Source organism: Cyphomyrmex costatus, unplaced genomic scaffold (assembly GCF_001594065.2).
Source record: "Cyphomyrmex costatus isolate MS0001 unplaced genomic scaffold, Ccosl1.0 scaffold164, whole genome shotgun sequence".
Classification (NCBI taxonomy): Eukaryota; Metazoa; Arthropoda; class Insecta; order Hymenoptera; family Formicidae; genus Cyphomyrmex; species Cyphomyrmex costatus.
The window spans coordinates 131,836-154,195 of record NW_017275653.1 but is presented as its reverse complement, the minus strand read 5'-3'; the positions used below and the strand labels follow the sequence as shown (position 1 = coordinate 154,195).

The window sequence follows — 22,360 nt, the reverse complement described above, 5'->3', positions numbered from 1 at the left end:
ATTGTTATTTTATACTGAAACAGTGATTATATTTAACACTATACAGTATCAAATTGACACGATATAGTGTCAAATTGAATTATCATTATAGTACAAAATAACGATATATTTAGTAGGAGCAGTGGCGATTCACGTTAGATTAAATTTAACACTATAGATTTAACAGTGTTGAACACATTTAAAGTATTTAAACACAAACTAATGTATCGCTGAATTTTATTCAATAATTAAAAGATCATATCTTTCTTTCAGGCGATTTTACAATACCATGTATATCTATTTTTATATTTTCTAGTACGATGTAAGTGAGCACCGCTGGTGGCATCCTCCAATAAAGCCACCCCTGTCGTTGCGTGTAATCACCCTTAAACACTCCAACGCCCCGGCCTAACCCCGTCGTACTGCGATACAATACTAATGTGTTACAAATAACATCCCAAACACGAGGTGATTTCACTTTTACAATGCGACTAAACGGCTCGTAGTAACGCCGTTCACAGATCCGCCACGGATCGTTCGTTTGTTGTTCTCGAGTGGAACCTCGCGTCGCACAATGATTTCGTTGGATGATCCTTAGATCAAGGACTACGAGAACTTTTGTTACGAAGTCACGAAAATTTCAACGTGGATACGAATATTCTTTTACATACTGAAATTTATTTTGTATTTGACAAGAAATTGCATCTTAAGAAATGCATGAAATAGTATAACATCAAGTTTCCTCATGCTGTTAAACATGCATGAATGCCAAATAACCATTTAATTAATGATCGTTAAAATGTTAGGTCTGGACAATTATTTAATATTGCGTACCTTAAAAAATTTATAGCAATTGTAATACGTATACATATGTGTGTGCGTGTGTGTAATAATAGCAGTAATATATTGTTATAGAAATAAAATATTAAAAATATCATTTTTCACAAAATTTCAATTATCTTATGACATTCCTCTCGCAGATATTTGAATTCCTAATTAGTATTGTATTTCTTTAAATAATAAGTCAATTTGTATTTAATAGACACACACAACGACAAAATTATCTAATAAATTTTTAATTATTAATATCAAAAATTATAAATGTTGTAAAATTTTAATTACTCTTCTCGCAGATATGAATAATTTCAAATTAATATTGTATTTTTTAAATATGAAAAACCAAAAATTCACTTTTACTTTAATGCGGACAACGATAAAATTTTCAAACCTTTAAATTATCAATATTAAATATTTCAAACGTCATTAGAAAATTTTAATAGTTTTATAATGGCGTTCTTCTCGCAGATATTTCAATTTATATTACGTTCCTTAAATGAGAAAGTAAAGATTTATATTATTTTAATGGATAAAACGACAACATCTTCAAATAAGCCTTTAAATTCTTCCTTTGCAACAAAGTTGCAGTTATTTTAAAGTACAAACTGCAGCGTGTCCTAGATTTTGCAATTCTTAAAAAATATCACGATGGCCGATATGCGAACAGCGCTTTGAAGAGCGCGTGCGATTGAGAGGGTAGCGTGAATGAGAGACCGCGCAGAAATTCGACAAATTAGCCGTATGGTCCGCGTATTTTGACACCGTGCCCACATTGTCTGGCCCGGTCGTTGTATTTTCTCGCTATACACGCTCTCGCGGCGGCGAGATCGGCTCTCAGTGAATGCATCCTTTGTGCAGGAAGCTATTTACCAGACAATATGTTTGCGCCCAAAACGAAGCTTTCAAACGCGTTCTCTCTTTCTTTCTCTCTCTCTCTTTCGGCGCAAGCTTTTGTCATTCGTGTGTAGTTTAAAGGAAAGCTCTGTGGAGTCGCTGATTGGAACGATGACTTTTCAGGTCTTTTTTTTTCTCGCATTCTAGATACCGTATATATCCTAGATAGCACACAAATAGCATCTTTTTAACCTCTTCAGGTCCAATATATCATTACGTAAGTTTCCAATTTATATCATGTCTTTTTTCTTGCGTATATAGACAGCCTGGACCAAAAATCTAAAACACCCCCATTAAATTGACGTAAACGTTTTAACGAAAAAGAAATTAAAAAACAATTTTACAGGAAAATAATACAGAAAAAACTTATTTGTATAACAATTTTAATATCTTGTTAGTTCTCCTTTAGATCCTTATTTCCGTCTTTTTCAAGGAAATGCAATAAATTCAGAATGCTTTATACCTGTGGCCAAGGCTTTATGTCGTTGGGATTACGCCATAACATGATGAACGATAGTAGGTAACGATAGTAAGAAAAGAAACGTTTAGTTAACTTTGGTTAGCGTTAATAGGGAAGTCGAAGGAATTAGACTCGAGAGAGAATTAGACCCGGGAACTGGATCGCGACGCGCGCGAGCATTTAACATCATTAAGTCACGTCTGTACATTTGAAATTACGCTACGTCGTGCATTCACAGTAGCAACGCCATCGTTTCGCGTTTCGCGTCGCTGTGTTCTGCCGCATACAATCCCGGCGACTGTACCGCAATTAAGACTGCTCGTTTATAGAGACACTCATCAGCGTCTGGCCAATGCGCCACTTTCAGCGAGCCCCCATTCCTTCCCTCCTTCTCCTCATATTCTCTTTTTCTCTCTTTCTCTTTCTTTCTCTGGATTACTTTCAGTTAAATGAAATTAACATAAAATACCGTTTGCATTGGATTGCTAAAAACTAAATATAAGAATAAATTTACATGCTTATATTACTAATTGTATCATAAGTATAATATTTATGACTCCTGTCAATTCTGTGAATATTATTATAGTATCAATAAACAGAGCAAAGACCAAATTTCACTATAATCAACTCTAAAGACGTTTCACTATAATTAATTCTAAAGCCCTGTGTCTACGATTTTAGATCTCTAAAATCTCCGACAGAGAAAAAATTAACAAATCACATTTGAAAACAATTCAGCTAATTGACTAATGCAGATGATCAGTTTTTTCTCCGTTCGAAATCTTAATATTTCTAGCATCGTGAACACGAAACATATTACAACATTTTTGTTACACTTTTATACAGATAAATACTTATTTTTTTTTTAGTAAAACGAAAAAAATGTAAAAGTTTCCAGGTTTTTCTACTTTGTATTTGAAAATAATAAAAGTTTGATTGTAATTTAGAATCCGGATTAAAAATTATTTGAATAAATAGAAAGATATGTTTTAAAAAAATATGATCATTAAATATAATATAATAAATATAAATGTTGACCTTTCTATACATTTCTGATACCTACATCTTTAAAATTATATATTTTTTTAAATTAATTTCTTGTTAATATATATATACAATTAATATGTCTTTCTCAAATATTTAGCGTTTCCTTTACGCTGTTTTGCAAAATTATCATTACATTCTAAGACATTTGTAGCAAACGTTTTTAATCTTCACCGCTACCGCGCCGCTTCTTTCGACGGGAAATAGCGGGGAAAAGCGAACTCGGGATAAAACAACGGAGAGAGAGGAAAAAAATCTCGGTGGTGAAAAAAAAAAAAAGTGAGCGAGATATAAAAGAAACACGCTTGCGACCGTAAGTGCGCTACACGTGAAAATCCGTCGCCGATGTAATAACTCTAATAACTCGTAATAAAGCCCGGGTGGAGTCGTATTAGCGTCAGGAGCACGCGTGGGCGCACAAAGGGCGGCCGCCCTCGACAAACACTGTGACTTTTGATGATTATTAACTTCATGGGCCAGCCACGGTCGACCGGGAGATGGGTATGCAGAGGAGGAAAAGACCAGAGTGGTGGAAAAGGACGGGGACGGGGTGGAGGCGAAGGGTGTAGGCCGTAGACAGTAATCTGTTGCCCCGGAGGCTTTCTGGTCCTGGTTGAAGTCTCCCTCCCCCATTCGTTTCTCTCTCTCTCTCTCTCTCTCTCTTTCTCTCTCGTCACAGCCCTTCCTTCTACCTTCCACGTGCCCGCCCTTCGTGGCTCTTCGCTCGTACTTCTGCCCCTACCTCTCTGACCGACGCCTGGGAACCAAATTAATAGTTGGTTCTGCCTGGATATATCTCGAATTCGTTGTATTCCCCGGCGAGAGAGTGACCCCGAGCTTCCCTTCCTTCCTTCCTTCTCTTCACGTGAATATACGGTCGCGCGTGGACTCTGCCTGTGTACGTGTGTGTACGTGAGTGTTTACGTGTGCGTTTGTCGGTCTCTTCTCCGGCTGCGTTTGACATCGGTTACTCGTTAAAGGGCCGCGAGATGCCTCGATAAAGCGGGGGCTCTTTCGTAGTCGAATGGCTTTAATCAAACGGGATTTGGAAATTGATAATTGGCACGATCTCTCTACGTCAGGGTCGTTTGAGAGAGAACTTTTAACGGGATCGAGCGTTCCGGTGCCGGACATGCCCCGAGATACAACCTTGCACCTTTCGAAGAATCATAACGTGGCTGAACAGTTCATATTAAATTTCCTCGTCGTTTTCCGATGAATATGATATAGATTATTCACGTGACAGGCGAGAATTTTTATCAATCACAATCAAACTTACATTTTTATTTGAAAACTTATATATATTAATAAATAATAAATCGTTTTATAGATATTAATCACACTTGCAACTATCCTGGTAAGAAAATTTGTCCGAAATGTAGTCAAACGGAAATTGTCGAAATGTACAAATTCGGTTACAGACAAAATGAGACACCGTCCATCAAATTTCGGCAATGGTATCTGAATTTGTTAGAATTTGTCATTTTTTATATTGTTCGGACAAATTTTTTCCACCAGAGTAATCATGCTGATCGATCAAGTGACGTTTAAGGATATATTAGATGTGTATATACATTCTCTACGAAAAAAAGTTGAAATTCGAAAGGAGAATGTTTTGGATAAAATGAAGAAAATTTTGAGTACGAAATTATACATATATCGTAAGAAAGATTAAATCCAACCACGAGATAACCAGAAAATAAAAAACCAGGTGTTGTATACGTTAAATTTGACTATATGTCAACAATTTGTCTTATTATAAGAATTCTAATTCTAAATCATCAAACTTTCTCTATATTACTTTCTAATACAACAATAGAAAAATCTAAAATTTCTTCATTTTATTAAAGAAAAATACGTGTAACACATTTTTAACAAAATTACTAAAAAATTTTGTCTTCTCGAAACCCCGTTTCCGTACTATTTTTTGGAAGTCATTGTATTCTGATCTATCTTTCACGTATCTACGTTATCTCTCTTGATAGTTTCCCTAGTTCATAAATTTCCTTTTTCAATTTCACTCTTTCTGTCAAATTAACAGTAAAAGCATCGTATTATTAATCCCTGTTTCGACGGCCGACACGGCAACGATAAACGACGTCGAGGAACGATTCGAGGATGGACACGTTTATCCGTCGGACACGTTTATTCGTCTCGTCTTTATCGCTGTATCTCCGCGCGAACACGGCAGTTTAACGTTACTAATCCTACCGGCCGCTATGTATTGCCACGCCGTGCACACGTGGTATCGAGACGGAGATACCTGCGCGATCTCCTCCACAACTCGAAATCTCAAACTGTTGAAACGGATATATTTTCACGGGGTGACATTCATCCCTGCTTGTGTAGAAGTTCAGCCCGAGCTGCCTTTGTAAGGGATCCCACCACCGCTGCATTCTGCATCTATGCGCATGCAGCGGCGAGAAATCCGATCTTAGAGCACCGTGGAAAAAAAGAGAGACGAGCCAATAAGGTCCCCGTGGGTATACCGCCGGCTCGGAAGGTACCCCGGTGGAACTGAATACGTTTGTACCTGGGCCCGCGACAATGGCCGCCGTAATTCGATTACAAGGACCGCCAGCTAATTGTTAATTGCCGGCCTCAGGACCGATAAAACGCCGACGACGGCTTCATAATGTTAGACGCGATATTAAAACGAGCAGGCACGTACCGAATGTACCGTGTGTCCTATATGAAAGCTCCTCCGCCCACTCGTGACGCAGAAAGAGGCCACGAGTAGTCGAGGAAGCCCCTCCGTGGGAAATTCCTTTGCTATTTTTCTGTCTTGTTAATCCTCAATTAGCGAAGTCTTCCGCCACCGCTGGTTTTACATCCGCAAAATCTAAAGAATGAATTGTTCTTAGATCGTTCGCCGTCTGATGTGTTTATCTTGAATTGTTAATAGACTATTGCAGCTTCTGTTTTCTTCCGTCATTAGTCTCAAAGAAATATACGTCGAATTTGTCTAGTATGTTTGAAATAAATTTTTTATACGTTTGTAACTTTTGTAATTTGTTAAGTAAAATTTTACGTTCCCTTTACAATATTTTCTATTGAGTTGCCAAAAAGATTTTGACTTGCTCTCTAAAACACGATTGTTAATTGTTGTCATTTCTGATGTGAAAACTGTTTATTGAAGGGTAATTCAAAACTTTTTTAACAGCTCAATATAGAGCATATATTTACTAAAAACATAAACCTTAATTAATTCTTCCTATTATTTCATCTAATCATTCTTACATTTTAAATTTTCGAATAATTAGATAAAATGATAAAATGATGTATCAAGCAGAAAGATACAATATAATAGAGGATACCAGCTAATATCAATCAAAAGTAACGTATATATAACGTCCATGTTATAATTTTAACAATATAAATATAATATAAACACCATGATGTTTCATAATAGTTATATTGTTGAGTACGAAATTATAACATTGTTACGTTATTTAGTCGATGTCGACCACAAGAACAAAATTAGCAAACGGATGATACGAATACGTCATCTTCTTGACAAATATTCTCGATTAGATCCTTGTTCTAATCGTTTTAGTAATTTGCGCGAACAAATGGTACGGGGACCAACACGCTTTTCTCTCCAGACACTTTTCGTGCTTATCGGTGATAGCTACGGCGCGTGCACCCTTAGTGTTTAACAGCTAATCTGCCAAATGAAGTGTTTTTGTGTTTGAGCACAACACTTCGTCTCAATAGAGGAGCAAAACCGCCCTCGGGAAAAGGGTTGCTCCGACATGATTGATGCTCGAGGGGGCAGGGCGAGAGTCTCCCAACCCTTTTTAGTCAAGCGCTAAACGGAGTGCTTAATTGAGCCACAGACCTCAGAACCTTGGACAGCTAATCTCCCGAAGACATCTACGGGAACTCCGTCTTCCGTACCGTCGACTAACCTTCGACTTTATTTGCTCTGAACGTTTTAAGTTTTTTGTCAAACGATAGAGAGTTGAAACACCGAAACTTTATTTGATTTTGCCAGCACCGAATTTCACTGATCAAATCGACATTTCTTCGTATAAATTAAGTTCCCTACTAGAAAATAAATAGGTTTTACATTTTTTCCTGAAATTTTGTTATTTTTTTTATAATTTCAAATAAATTTCATTTTTCATTCAAATCCGAATTGAAAATGGTATCTCAAATTACTGAGACATAATATTTTAGGTTAACAATGCAATTATTGCTAGATTGAATTTTAATATCTAATAAAATAAAAGATTTCAATGAAAAATAATATTGATTGTATAATGTATTGTCATAGTGTCATGGTATATGTGATTATTGATTCGTATTCAAATCTCTTAGATTCAAAATTTTCAAAAAATTCAGATTCGAATCAAATCAAATCGAATCGAGTAAAATTCAATTTGATTCATTTTCAGTAGTTCGTACATTTTTACTTTAAATTATACATTCTCATGTATGTTTATTATTAAACATTGCATTATTTTTGATAAATAAAAGGTTTAATAATGTTATTTATCAGATAATAGTTAACGTTAGAAAATTGAAAGTGTTTCCCAAGACAATACATACCTAATAAGATCCATTAAAAAGACTCATGTGACTTTCAATCTCAGGTTCCATATTATTCGCTATCTAATTTCGCCTATGTCCCTAGATAGATTTTTCATCGCGTGTACCCTCGCCGATTGAAACCGCCCTTCGGCGTTGCCTTCGTCAGCCCGCAACAAGGTGGTGTGCGTGTGCGCGCGCGCGCGGGTGTGCAATGTACGCGAGGAACGAAAGGACGAACACTAGCCCGTAATGGAGTTTCCAAATATTCGGGGAGCCCTCGCTCAATTTCGAACAATTTGCATTTAGGGTGAAGTGCAATTAATAGAAGCGGGGTGTTGTCCCGCGCCATTCCACGCCTATTAACACTATATTCCGCGGGAGTTTAGCATATCGAGGGTGCAATATTGAGTTACGCGACAGTAATTATAATACTCGTTAGACGGCGCTGCGACAGAGTTCGTTCTCTCCGCGGTCTGCAAGGATCGAAGGAACGTGTTACCTTTCTCGGCACGAAGCTTCCGACAGTCTGTTACGCGGGAACGTATAGCGAATGTCTCGAACAACGTACACCATATTTTGTCGGCTACATAATACAACAATTTATATTTAATCGATATCTCTGCGTTCCGAGTATTACTGTACCGCGGCGATTCATATGTTATATTAACTTGTTCTCAATTCCTACTCAATTTTTAACGACAGAATTTTTGCGGTACGCCTAATAGGAATATTTATAAATACTTACCAAATATATTTGATTGTATTATCATTCTTATTAGTTCTTTATCTCTTTTTTTCGAGTAATTTCCAATAAACATATGAAACAAGAATTCTATTTTTAGTGGAAATTATGAAATAAGAGAAAGAATCCTAATTTTTTTTATTGTTATTATTATTGTTATTGTTATTCACATCTGTAGATTTAGCTGCATACAAAAAATTTTTTTATTTGAACATTATTTTTTGAAAATTATATAAATTTTTTCTTTAATTTTCTTAACCGTATAGAGAAAGGAATATTTCTTTGAATCGAAGAAATCTACTTTCTTTGCGTGCATTTTTCAATTCTATATAAACTTCGCACCGATTCAGCTTGTCGAACTTGAAACGAAATCATAAACTGAAAATAACATCACAGATCGTAAATTTAATAAGCATTTTAATATACTATAAAGAACTTATTGCGAAAAATATTACCTCAGGAAGGAGGAAATGTGTTGCACTTTAATAGAGATAATAATAAAGAGAATTTTATTATATATACAGTACATGAAAGATGAATAAATTTTTAATACGGAATGATCGATTTTTGATGTTGAGCGATCAATTTTGATTTCGTGAGATGTTTAATTTATTATCTTTACTATTAGGAGGCATTATAATAGCAGCCTTGCTGGCGCCTTATTGGTGTGTATAGTAACTCATATTGAATCCACTCATTATTAGATACATAATAAAAAAAGGTACATTATAAAAATAGTATTCATCAAAAGAACGATTTAGAAAATTTTGATCGCGACGGATCGACACGGCAATCAAGCCGATCGATTCGTGTTACATGGATCTGCACAATTTCTAGATCCGCGCAATTTTTATCCTGTCCACCTTGGAAGCCAATCGCCTCCCGCCGTCTGATTTATTCTCACGCGTTTGTCACGGTGACTCGATTACGGCGATCGCGCGCGACATTTCTACCGCTGCGCCACCCTCTCTTTCCTCCCTCGGGACCCGCCCGAAGAAATGCGCTCGTCCCTTTATTTTTTTTTTCCCCTCTCCTACGGACGCCCTCCGTCGCGCGCACGGGGGCAGGTGTCGTCGCTCCCACGATCTTCGCTATTTCCCGCCGGGCCATTTTCCCCGCTCGCGGGCTTTTCGCGCCTAGCGCCGGGCCATTATCTTATTTTCCGCCTGGAAACATCGCACCCACAAGAAAAACGATCCCGAGTAGGAGGCCGAGGGGCGCGAGGCGGACGGAAGGGCAGCCATCGGACCGGGGAAGTGCTTTCGCGTAATAACATTTGTATCCGCGAACGCCTTTCCTTTCTGATATCGAGCCGGGTGTTTTATCCCGGCTAACGCGAGAATCTCCCGGATCCGACGCCTCGGAATTTCCCGTGCCGGAATTAGAAAGCGTGTTATTGGCGCCATTACCGTCGGGCAAGAAGCAAGCCTCCCGGTGGCGGGCGTGATAAGGGATAGGGCGATAAAACGGCAGGCGTTTGCTTGTAACCTTCATTGATGTAATTAGCGATGAGCATGACAAGCCTTTACGACTCCACACACATTCCGTTTCCCTCGGTGACTCTTTCACATCTCTGTAATTATTGCTGGACAACGGAATTGAATTAATAATATAGTGCGATAATCTTTTTGTTTCTCAAGGAATAAGTATTTAGTGCAAGAGTTCTCGCTGAAAAAAGATTTTTCATAAAATTTCATCACTCTTTAATTTTTAGAAACTCTGCTAAGAAATTAAATATTTTTTTACGATATATATACATAAAAATAAATGTGATGGTATGAAGTTTTTTTTATTGTTTATGTACAATTTTAAGTGATATTAAAATATCAAATTTATCCGCAATATTTAAAGTACATAATTACAATGATTTACAAGATTTCTGATGAACTCTCAACATTTGAATAGTGATTCTTATGTAGTTTATTTCGTAAGAAAAAGTAAATTGTTCAAATTTGAATTTTTTCAAAAACAAAGTCCTTTCTCAAAATCGAATAGAACCTTATTGTTTCCGTAGCTAAAAACACATAAAAGTCACCATTCAGTATTGAAAAACAAAAACGTAACACAGTTAACATAATTAAAAATTAGACGATCTATTGTAATTTTCTCAAGACGTCTGTGGTAAAATATTCCTACACAGTTTGTTACTTTCTACGATATTTTACAAATACATATGTTTCTTAATGCATTACTATTTTGATTAATGTTTAATATCAGCTGGGCTGCTAAGGAAAATGCGATTCAATAATGTGACGTATGTATTACACGTACCTTTAAGTTTATGTGCGCTTTACAAGCATTATATCGGGGAAAGAACAATATTTGTCCGCTTTGTATGTGCGATACGTTTGGAGTTATTGACCGCCGCGTTTACGCGAACATTAGTTTGATTTATGTATTGCGGCCGGCAACAGATTCAGGTGCCATTAGTCGACCGTGACCTCGTGCGAGAATTCTCACCGCGTGCTGCGTGGTAAACAGGTTTACGGTGCTCACATATGGGTATTAATATCGCGCGGCAAAAGCTCACGGGTCTCGGTTGGTTGACTGGGCGAGGGGTACGTGAGAATCGCGCCCCCATGTAAAACCATCGGGGATTACTTAATCCGGGCCGCTTGGCGGGGGTCCTCGCGAAAATTGCGGCAATTCATTTGGAGGAAATGCGCGCGACGCGTATTACTTGAGTAAATAAACACGAATCGATCGATTGAAAAATGCCATAAAATTTTACGCGTTAGAACATGTAATAAAAGTTAGCGAACGGATCGAATAAAATCGAAAATAGTGATACGCGCGTTCGAGTGCGCGCGTTGCTTTCCGCTTTACTTTCCTTCACGAAAATAAAACTGGATGGATAAATAAGGAGAAACATTTCCGTGTGAAAAATAAGGAAATCCTATAACCGTCTGCATTACTGATTAAACGCAATAATTTTTGTTTAACAATTATACTTTTGATAAATCTTTTTCAGAATTAAAATATACACATTTTAATTAATACGTGTCTGTGAGGTGGGATTTCTGACAGAATGAAGAAATTGCTCAAATTGAAATATTTTAAATCATTCCTTAGTCCAATGTGGCACCACAGAGCTGTTTCTATCATAACATATAAAAGCTTTGCAATCTGTATTTACGATTAATGTGATCCACAGATTATAGTATAGTCTACACGAACAAACAACGTGGACTTCTCAGAATTAAGCTTAAGACCTCTATAAAATAAAACGCTATCGTTATACGAAAATTTATGTATATGTGCGCATAATAATATTGATGTATATTAAGAATGTCGTATGTTATCGATAAAACTGCGATTTCGTCGGAGTTCCGGCTTCACTTTAGAATCCCCTTAACATTTATCGAATAACGTTGCGCACGTCGGCGATGACTGCATTCGATTTGCTGGACATGATTCTTTCCAAGCGGCGGCATGTATGCGTTGTTAACGTCACCGGCGCCGATAAATTTGTCATGCGGAAAGAGCGCGAGCAAACGTAAATTATTACTCGATTTTGCAAGCGCGGAGCGACAAAAAGTTTTAATTTTCATGAGGTGACGTTTAACGTGGAAAAAAAAAAACTAAATAAATAAGCGATTCGCCCGTCAATTTTTTAATTCTCCTCCACTCCCTCGTTCGCGGCATGTTGCATGCGCAATTGCGCTCTCTCGCTGCGTCGCTTCGCGTCGCGTCGCGTCTCGTTGCGTCGCGTCGTGCGGAGAAATTCGCGGCAGTAGCCATGGTAACGCCCGTTTCGCCGACGGGTTGGGCGGAGGCGGCGTGCGTGACTAATTTGACACCCCGTAGATATAGGTGCGCCCCAGACAGTCACCTGCGATTCGTGCCGGGCTCGTGTCAGCGCTAACGATCACGATTCGGCCCCTAATAATCCCGAATTAAACGCTCCGATAAGCGCTTTCGCTATCGACCGTCGGGAAAAGGATGCCACCGTCGCGAGATCTCGGTAGCCGTGTGAACAATTACTTATGCCGGTTACCCAAGCCGGATATCGCTACAGATCCAGACATCAATTAATTGGCAGCTTTATGGGGAATGTCAGAAAAATGCGAGTGACAAAGTAGTGCTTTGTATATTCAGTAATTTTACATCAATTAATGCGTGTGTTCGAGAAGCCGTTTGGCTTTAATCAATTAATTAGCAATTAACGAGATATTATGAGATTTAAGGGCATGAATGTTAGATATGTAGAGATCGCAAATTAATTTGAGGAGATAAACGTCGTAAATTGTAATGTATATCTAAAAGTAATGCCTATAACGGATAAATTTTGTATAAATAGTAATTATAGTATAAGTGTTGATCTTTGCAAGAGCGTAACGAAAATGCATGTTTCGAAGTAGCCAGGCGAACAATTGTTTGTACCGGTTACTCTTTAGATGCTGCTGCAGGTCAAATGTCAACTAATTTAGATTCTCTGTGAAGAACATTATGAGAGAATAAGCTTGAAATAGAAAATGACAGAGTATAGAGCTTTGTATATTCATTAATTTTACATCAATTACATGTATTCGAGATGTCGCTCGACTTTAATCAATGAATTATCAATTAATGTTACGATTTCTATGCGAGCATTCTATCTAAAGTATATATGCTAATTTTGAGGAAATCTCAATGTAACGCCAATAATAATTAATAAACAATTTTTGTATAAATAATAATTATATTGTTGATCTTTTGCAAGCGTAGCGCAAAATGTTCGCTTCGAAATAGGCGTTTGTGTTAAACTCCACTAAATATTGCGACATTAAGTAATTTATTTGTCGTGCGCACATGTGTGCGAATGCATGCGTCTTTCGAGCGAGGTTTCCATGCCGACATGCCGGTAAATAATGTTAAACAGCGCCGTGTGAAGGGGTATATTCCATCTGCACCCCTTTATTACGTCGGCATTGCCACGCCGTGGTATCATTTTTCTGTCGCGAGAAACCCTGGCGCATTGTATCCCGCACGAGGAGCTGGTCACCGCCTTTGAGATATGAAGGATGTTGAAAATAATACAGACCCGAGCCGCAAAGAGAACATCTCGGGGGAGAGCAAAAAGAATACGTGCGAGATTCTATAACGTAAAACGTAAATGAATAAAATTGTTTAATTCAGAAAAAAGTGCGCATCGCGTAATTTTTCTTGAAAGAATATTATCGCTCGCTGTCTTTTGTCTTACGGTTTCTCTTTTTCTACAATTTCTTTTTCCACAAATAAAGAGAAATTTCAGTAACTTCAATTACAAGAACTGTACAATGCTGATTTTTTTTAGCCGTAAGAATCTTTAGTCTTACAGACGATTCGACGTCGCGTTAAAATTACCGGCGATATTTTTAATCGCTTTAACAACCGTATCGAGAGAAGACGTTAGCGATATTCGCGTAAAGTTCGTTAAAAAAGAAAAAAAAATTCAGCGCGCAACCAACACTGTTCGAAATTTCCTTCCGGATAACGCAGGAAAGTACGGAAGATCGTTTTTTTAATTGCACTTTTGAAAGCTGTTAGAAGGCCATCGGCAACCCCGATATCAGCCTCGCGACCTCTCTTCTAGCCTGGGATTGCCATAGTTTCGCCGTCCCGCCCGAATCGTTTTAAATTTTTCCGCGCCGTTGTGTGGGGCCATCGAAAAAAATTGTAATCGAATTGGAGTATTTTTCCAATTGGCAATCGTCGAGCGCGGCCGGACATGGAACGATGAGCATCCAACCGCGTCCTCTCTCGCTCAGCCACTCGCTTTATTCACCTCTCCCTGGTCATCCCCCCTTCCCGCGACCACCCCCTCGCTCAGTACTGAATTAGTTGGCCTACCGCGAAAAATCAATCTCTCCGTTTTTTCCGCCTGCCCGGTAGGTTCGTCGACAACACCACCGTCGATTTCACTGTCCGCAGTCAAAGCAAAAATTTACAGATACCATCGATTCCCCATCCATACGAACAGATCGTGTCATGTTTTATCCGTACATATAGTACTTTATAAGCTTTATTCATAAACTTTTAAGTGATATTATTTATCGTATATATACGTATTTATATGTGTATACACCAACTTCAGTTCATTACTGTGTTTTAAAACTGACAAACAATTGACATGCGGTTTGCTTGAATTAAAAATTGAGATAAGATTCACGCAAAAATGTTATTAGGTACTAATATTCGCTTTGATTGAATATAACCTGTTTCGTTTATTGTGTTGAACATTTTTTGGTCGATTCACTTGTTATCGATATTGCTATCAAAACGTCCTACATAATTATTTGATGGTCCAACAAAATTATTTTCAGCGACCTATATAGCTAAATTTTTAAATATTTTAGTAAAAATGTTTTCTTTGTATAATAAGATACCTGAGCCGAATAAGACTCACCTAATTTATTACATTTCTAAAAAAATTTTGATAAAGATATTGAAGTAAACTAAATGAGAATTAAATCCTTATTGCATTCACTCACAAAAATAAAATATATTCGTTAAACAGAATATTTATAATCGAACAAAAAAACATTTTTTTTAACTGATATCGGGTTTTATTACATGCGTATCAACATAATAAAACCCAAATAAAAAATGAATTAAAAATATTATATATACAGCAAAAAAAAATAAACATTGTCTTTCTAAATCAATTTTAAAATGATTATTAATCATAAAAAGGAAATTTCTTAGAGCTTACTCTATTTTCAAACATTATACAATTACCTTTAATTTTGTCTGTAATTGACTCTTTAGTCTTATTATTAAAAAATCAAGAAAATAGAAAAAGTGAAATAGAACGGTAAAAATAACGTTCTCCATTAAAAGAAACTTGTTATACCGATATCAAGCCGCAGAATTGTTCTTTTAAACTTCTACAGTCGCGGCTGCAAGACGATAAAGCGTGGATGTCGTATTTATCAAAACGCATGCGGAACACGAATTACCCGCCGAAATAAAGTCGACATTGGCACGCGAGATAATAATTCCCTCGTGAGAGCCAGTGTGCCGCTGAAGTGCAATCGACTTCATGCAACAGAATTCTATTTTTATTGAAAACACTGAAACGGATACGGCAGTGAATTTTCTCGGTATATCGAGCGGCACATTTTTTTTCTTCTTCTGTTCTAATGCTACTGAAACATTAGAGATAAAAAACGATTAAATTATAATTTTTGTTGTTTTGTTTCAGAACCTTTAAATAACCATCTCTTTTTGAATTGTGATATCTTTATATGAAGCTAAGTTAGTTCACTTTTGACGATTGATGAAGAAACGTTTAACTCATTTACGATAATAACTTAAAATTCATGCTTTTTTTTAGTTTTGTCAGTTTTGAAGCAAGGGAACAAGCTAAAACTTGTACAGTTGTCATCCTTATAGTTGCTACCGCTGTATTTGAGTATAATGTATTACAATCTTTACTTAGGCAATAAATATCTTAAATTGAAGAAGTGATTTGTCGAGATCTTCAATAATTGAGATTTGGAACGCTCGCGCGTTCAGACTGTTTATTAGCAGAACCGCCGCCATTCCATCGACATCACGCTCCCGCGTGTTACGTGACAAACTTTTAAAAGGTCTGCAGGTGTGCTTCCTGCCGGGGTTAATTCCGGTAAGTGTTTCCACCGAAACGCCCGGGACTCGGTATCGATTTCGGGCAAGTCGCCCAGCAAATCGCCGAATTAGTCGGCTATCGTTTATTTTTTCGACGTGGCTCTCTCGCGATCGCGTGACAGGCGAGTAATGCGCGCGGGCTCGGCCCGACAATGGGTCCATAATAATATAATAGATCGCCGTGTAGTTTCGCCGGCGTTTTGGCACACGAAAACCGATAAAAAGCCAGACTCGAAACGGAAATGACTTTTAGTGCTACGCTGAAATTAGATTATCATCGAACGGGGAGACATTATGGCTAAGGGAATATGAATGCCAGTCTCAACGTTACTCTAAATGTATCGTAAGAAGAAAATATCGTGAAATATTGGATATTAATTTAAGCTCCTTTAATTTTAACACGACGTGATAACACAGTTTTCAAAAGAATGATACATCCTGTCTAGCGAGATCAATAAGTCAAAAGGTCGGCGTTGGTCAATTTATACGAATCTGTCGACCGTATTATTGTATCTATTACCTTAACTGTTACCTTACCTTTTCAGATTTGACATTTTCAATTTTGATTTGTCGCATGGCAAACAATCGTCGAGAATATCAAGGATAACGTTGGCCGGATTTTGTCTTTGGTAGAATTTACACAACCACATTCTGCAAGAGAGACAGATAAACGATCATGATGTACGATACGTAGATATATTATACAAGCAAGTGCAGGATTCTAGAATGAAAATTTTATTGTCACGATAAACGTGAAAAGGAGGTAGAGAGGCCTCCATGAAACTATACATAAACGCGGGAGACTCGTCGAGGTTGGGTATCGGCAGTCCGAAGAATCGAAGCTGCACAAAACGGTTAGTAATTTACGAGCGAGCCCGCTCGTAAATCTAACCGAGTGAAGTTGCATTACCCAATTCCATTTATCTCTTTGAAAAGATGCGGCTCCCCGTATGATTCCCCCCCCGAGCTTTTATTCCCTTTTACATTTTCTGCAATCTATTTTTCGATTTAGCACGCAAACAAACATTACGCGCGATTTAAAGCTAAACCATTTGCCCATTAATTGATCCGGGCGAAATATTTTTGTCGCGGCGTATAAAATAATGTACTTTTTAACGAATAACAAACAGGGCAGGTGTTTAAAACCGTGCGCGTTATACATTTCTTTTTAAAATTCACCGTCCCCGCTCCATCAGTGGCAAAATTGAAATAAAAACACAGATCCTATTACAAATTCTACAAAAATGTCGGCTAAAATGTCGCGCAGCAAACATACAACTGTAATTGTTATTAGAGTTTTATTACGCTTGTATGATTTTATGCAACGTACCAGCGTAAACAACTTCGCTTCTAAAATCGTCAATTCCACCAACGTCATACGTACGTTTTTTAAAGTAGCTAATAAAGAAGCACGGAAAGACCGATTTTGTTGAAGTATCTGAAAATTTAACTGATACAGATCCGAAAAGAATTTTTGTTCAAACTGTCCAAATATAATTATGTATCCGTAAAACGTTCAAATTGATTGCTAAAATGTTAAAATTTTTAACCGCATTGTCATCAACACGTAAGCGTTCTATATAAATTTTTGATGATCCAAATTATTTTCAGATCTGTATATCTGACTAAATTTTTAGATGTTTCAGCAAAATCTTTCGTTACGCGAAAGAAAAATCGAGCCGAGTAATTGATGCATCCAATTACATGGAAAACAATAAAAAAATGTTGACATTCTATCACTCTGCTCGAACGTTCTACGTAATTATTTTGATAATACAATACAAATTACTTTGAGATCTGTATCTATCTAAATTTTTCGATATTTCAACAAAACTGTACTTTCCGTGCAGAGTTAAAAACGTTAAAACGGCTGCGGTAGACCGCGATGAATCATTTTGCAATTAAACGAGATGCAACGCTGACAAACGGTTGAATCACGAATAACTGTGTAAGATCTGTTCTCCGCTGTAGACAGCAATTTAGAAACGTCGAATCACCGATCGAAGATTAATTAATCCGCGTTGCGCACAATTCAATCTTCATGACGCCGTGCGTAACGCAATTCTGTGCACCCCGCGCAAAAAGCGATGACGATCGTCGAGAGAGTGGCGTTAAACTTACGCGTGACCTGCTCGCGCGCGCACACGTGTGCACCCGGGTTGGGAAAAGCTGGAAAACGGCGCGGCGCTTTTCCGATGACAATCAGACCGCAGCGACCGCCGACGGAATCCCGTCCACGTTCCGCCACGCCCAATAAAAACCTCCTCTCTCCCTCGGTGCCTCGCAACCCCGGTTTCCTGCCGCTGCCCATCCCTCGTCCCTTCGAAACCATCTCGTCGAGCGGCCTAATAAATCCGACAGACGGGATTGGCGTGCGCTATCAATTAAAAATGATGAAACCGAACGGCGCGGCGCGGCGCGCGGCTCGCCGCGGCCGGGCGGACGGATGCCGGATAGAGCAGAAAGCCCCCGCTTGCATCGCGAGCAAAGCTGATTCCGCAACCGCCTTGTCCGCTCTGGCGTAATAAGCTTAAGCGATTAGGTATACCTCGGGGGCGGCCCGAGACGGTTGCGGTGCTACGGTTAGCGAGAGACGCGCGGGGGTGGCGAAAATAAACGAGGGAACAAGACGCGCGCGACCTGTTTGAAAAACTGGGAAAAAGCTCGCGGAAGGGAAGAGCGGGACGACGCGCGACGGAGCGAGAAGACGGAACAAGCACGCCGGCAGCTCACGGCGGGTTTTAAACGCAATTTAAATTTTTAATTGCGAGTCCGTCGACCCCGAGGAACGACGCCTTCCTCACGCGGCACTCTGACGTTTTGTTCCAAAGCGTGGATCCGCGTGTGTGTGTGTGTGTTTGCTTAAAAATTCCTTTTTCCAAATTTCCTTGACACTGACTGGACCGACATTCCTATTCATCGTGTAGCACAAGAAATGTTCTAAAGTGTCTTCAAGTTTCGTTATTAATAACGGCATGCTTAAAGATTTTTATTGCACGTATTTTTTAAAAATAAAAAAATCACAATTTTTTAAATATTGTTTGAAAGTAAAATACAAAAAACTTAACGGCAATTTAGAACTGGATAAAAAACCATTTCAGTAAGAAGTAGACATTTTTTTTAAATAATTAGGATAAAACGAGAAAATTTCTATGTAAGCTTTAAAAAATTGTATTAAATATAAATATTGATCTTTTATTGACATATAATTGTACTGCTGCGAATTTATGCTATAAATTTCAAATTGTACAAAGCAATCTTAAAATTAAACGTGATGTACTTTAAAAATATAATTACTCATAACACGCATATTATATTTGGTTTTTTGTCACAGACGAATGAATATCAGAAAAATGTAATCTGTAATATTTGACGAAAAATATCATGTGGATTTACTTTATTTTAATAATTTCGTGAATCAATGTTATTAGCTTACATTTTTCACAATCAATATATGTATAATATATGACTACTGTACACGAAACGAAAGTTGCAACAATTTAGTGAGTGCCTATCAATGTTCCTTTAATTTTAAATGTTGATATCTGTTACTATAACAGTTTGTTTTTATAGTTTCATACGTATAACAAGCGGCCTGTTCTTTTTGAATATTTAACACCGGTTCATCTTTCTTCCTTTCTTCTCCTCGGAAAAAGACAAAGAAAAAAGATGTACCGTGCAAGAAGCTCAGCTAAAAAGAACAGGCCTAAGGTTTCTTGTTTCATTCCGGACAACCAACTGTAATGAAGTGAAAAAATTTTATTGTAATAATGGATGTCCTGCACTTAGGTTGCTGATTTGTAAACTCGTATGACAAGTGAATTCATCAATTTTGTTCTACTTAATTTCGTTGATAATGACTTTATTAAGGATATTTCATTATATTTTTGTGCACTAATTACCGCTTAGACTCCTATAGTTCTCCTTATGACGTACTTTTGTCTTTAATTTGTTAGACATATCTGATTACTTATTTGCATAATTTTTCTACATTCAGCTTCTGTTACTAATCGTTTATCTGTCATTTATTCCACGTCGAAAAAGCCAGAGATAAATTATAAGCTTTATTACCGGGGCGACGTGCTTATCTCGCAATATAAACCGCTTGTTAATTGCGACAATGAAAGCTCCGGCTTTCTAAAAGAGTTCAATCTTGACTACTTTCCAGTTGCCATTTTCTCCTTCTTAAGGCCCATCTATAATCCACTTAAGGCGCAAAGATAATGCCTACGTTTCTCGCATTGCGTGTTTAATGGTAACTCTAACGAGCCGAACACCCGCGACACTACGAATTAGCGTGGTTGCCTCGATAAAGCCTTAATTGCAATCGACGCGTAATCTTAACCATCGCCGGCAGGCGAGAGCCCTTCGCGGCGATGGAAACTTAAGGCGGGCGCCTCGGTAAAAATCAATTCCGCGTCCGAGGAGGTAGAAAGAAAAAGCAGGTGCTCGTAAGACTGCCGGCCGAGTTATTATCCCATGTTGCCGAGAGCCCCGCCCAATAGCGTAACAAAGTGGCAACGTTGACGAGACTTGTACCGAAATCTCCAGCTTCTTTCTGGCTTTTTTAGGCCTCTTATCTCTTCGAAAAAAAACTCAGAAGTTTACAATAAGTTTATATTTTTTCGTATTCTTTAATTATTTTTATATTGCAATGCGTACACAAATTCTGCGAAGACTTTTACCTGAGAACAGTCATTTGAATTTCTATGTGAGATTAGAATATTGAGTATCAATGGTGTATAACCCAATCTCTTAAGTTCAATAGCATTTTGTTATTTTAATTTCCACATGTATGAAAAGGTAAATCAACCTATTTCTATAGCTAAACTTCTTAATTTCAAAGTAAAGAATGGTTGCGTTCAGCAGAGAAAACTAATCAATTAGTGCTTAGTGATTCTTTAATATGATTAGTTCCTACACTTAGATTCAGTGACGAACAAACTAAAGGCAAGAACCAATTATATTAAAGAATCACTAAGCGTTAACCGATTATTCCCTGTTAAACGCGGCCAATAACTTTAATACACTTAATAAGCAATAAATAAATAGAGTCAAATTTAATATTTGTTGAAATTTTTGAAAACTGTTTAACTAAATTGTGTTTTAGATAAAGTAACGATATATTGGGTAGAAGCAGTGGCGATTTAAAGGAATGATAAAAAATGATTTAAATTTAATATAATAATCCGACATCATAAATTTTTAACAATGTGTAGAATAAGAGAAAAAGTATAACGTAAATAAAGAACTTGAGGATTGTATCTGTCGAAATTCGGACGATGGTGGCCCTGCCGAATCATGGTAGCTGCGCTACTGGACCGGCCGTTGTACGTGCCGCTCGGCAAGCGTGCCCCTGGGAGCCTAATCGATGCACCGTCGCACGCGACTGCGTGCTTTTATCGCTGTCACGCACATAATTAATTTAATTTAGTCTAATACGTCGGCCCAGCGCGCCAGGCAGCGATTGTCGTTCCGATTGTTTGCACGGAAACGCCAGCGTTAACCCCGGCCGTATCGCCGAACACGATATTCGTACCCGTCAAATTTCGGTCGAGGAAGAATAAATCCTGTTATATCGTGCCCCGCGGGTCGCAAATTTATACCGCCTCTATGTAACTATAAGTACACGAAAAATGTTCGTAGCAACATACTTTACACAGGATTATTTATATACCTAATGGTAATAAATTTTATGATATCTTGATAGTTTTGCCTTACTTATTAAAACGTATATTTTATGCTATAACGTTTTATTATACGCTGTGATAGTCTTTGAGGTCCACCTTCATTTTGCAGAATTATCAAAGTATTTTAGTATTAACTATAAAGAAGAGATAATACGCAGGGCGTTCCGGAAATGTATATTTTATGCTATAACGTTTTATTATGCTATTCTTTGAAGTCCGCCTTCATTTTGCAGAATTATTAAAGTACATTTTAATACTAACTGTAAAGAAGTGATTTATGCAGGGTGTTTCGGAATCGTCGTACACCCGAAGAAGATGATTCTTCATGTAAAAGCAAGTCGAAAATATGGAATAAAAATTCTTTTTTATACAGACATTTTTAACAATCTTTCAATTAATAATATTAACACATTGTTAAAATTCCCATTACATTAGTTTAAATTAACACCGAATTTAGATTGATACAGAAATATCGGCGAACTGTCAGACTCGGAGAACGAAGTAGATTGTGGCTAGTAAAATGTATGCGTACTTAATAAATATTTAAACTCGATTTTTCCGAAAACAGAGCTCTATATGAAAAAATTT

General features: G+C 37.6%; 1 protein-coding gene across 1 annotated transcript in view; it reads right to left on the bottom strand.

Moving 5' to 3' along the window:
* LOC108771741 (retinal homeobox protein Rx1) overlaps positions 1–22,360 on the bottom strand; it is a 55,970-nt gene that overhangs the window by 10,743 nt on the left and 22,867 nt on the right. The gene's annotated exons all lie outside the window — the stretch shown is intronic.